We start from the raw sequence: 1,617 nt of genomic DNA on the forward strand, positions 1-1,617 counted from the left end.
CAAGGAGCTGAATTCCAAATTTCCTGGCATAGACAAGTGAGTGCTTCCAGTGCTTCAGCAGTTTGTTGAAACATTTCAATTGGTATTCCGTCGGTTCCCATAAGCTATGAAACCGTTATCTCATATGCCAAAAGGGTTACCTGTTGTGGACAAGTCTAAACAGAGGTTCTAGACTAAGAAAGGATAGGGACAAGGATCTAGTCACTTATTTCTTTTTTAAAATTGCCCATTAATACCTACTGCATGGTGGTATAGTGTTAAGCATTGGGCTGCAATCGACATGGTCAGCAGTTCAAAACACCAGCTCCTTGAGAGAAAAAATTAATAAGAAAAGGGAAATTATTTCAGCACATCTTGATGAACTCTCTAATAAGGGGGGGTTGCAATTGTCTTCTTGGAAGTATGACTGCAGGAAATTGTGCAAACATAAAAATAAAATTAGGTTTTCTAAAGAAAATTATCTCAGGTATAGAAGATAAGTAAAACAGAACGCAAAAATAGACTTGGCTCAGATACTTCACAACTTTTTAAACTACCAAGTCTATCCTGGACTATTTAAGAAAGACTTGTATTATATGTGAAAACACACAATAGTGTGTTTCCTCAATTGTGTTTTCCCAATTGTAACTCTTATTCACAGCTCAAATGATGACATACTGATCAGATAAAATGAGATATTGACAGAGGTTAGTACAAAAACTTTTCTTAGCTTATTTGAAAGATCACGGAAATTCCATAATGTATTTTATAAAAAGAAATTACAATATTTAATAACCTTAAGTCAATAGCAGTATAGAAGTATTTGAAAATGTAGTGTACTTCATTAATAAAAAGATTTTACTGAATTAGAGAATTGGAAATTTTAATTTTTAATAATACTGAAATGTATATTAATTAATTTTCCTCACGAGTGATATTTTCAAAAATACAGTGAACCATTTCAATATGCATATTTATTGATAATTTAAATAAAACGAAAGCTGCTGTGCTTTCTACAGCTGATGCTATTTCAGATGAGTTGATCACGTAATGTTTCATTATATCAAATCCTCTTTTACTAAAAAATCACCTAAATTATTTAATAATCAAAATTAGTGTCTATGCTTCTATTTAAAACTATTTCATAAACAAACTTAGTCTATGCTTCTATATCCTAGAGACTACCTAAAACAAATAACCATATTTAAACGGATGTGAAGAGAAGATTTTTTTGAATGGGATTTACCTATCATTAGCTTTTCTTGATGAACTGATTAAACCTAAGCTTTGTTGTAATTATGATTTTCAAGTAAACTCCATGTTTAGTCAGTAATGTAGAAATGAATATTTTAAATATCATGACTAATACTAATATTTTTATTTCTCTCAATGTTGGTTTTTTTGGAGATGGGTAGGTAAAGTTGTGTTTTTCAAACAGAATCATATATAGTAAATATATATGAATTATGTGCCATTATACAAATTGATGTCTATAAGTGAAAGAATGTGTTCTAGAAAATTTTGTGAAAAAAGAGGATATGATTAATAATTTATTTTGGCCTTTTACCTATAATGAAATAATGAGAAGTGAGAGGTTCATATATGTCTGAAACCTTGTAAAAGTTCAGCTATATTGTT

This window comes from Echinops telfairi, unplaced genomic scaffold (assembly GCF_000313985.2).
Source record: "Echinops telfairi isolate 266 unplaced genomic scaffold, ASM31398v2 ScPeMD7_6;HRSCAF=24_1, whole genome shotgun sequence".
Taxonomy (NCBI): Eukaryota; Metazoa; Chordata; class Mammalia; order Afrosoricida; family Tenrecidae; genus Echinops; species Echinops telfairi.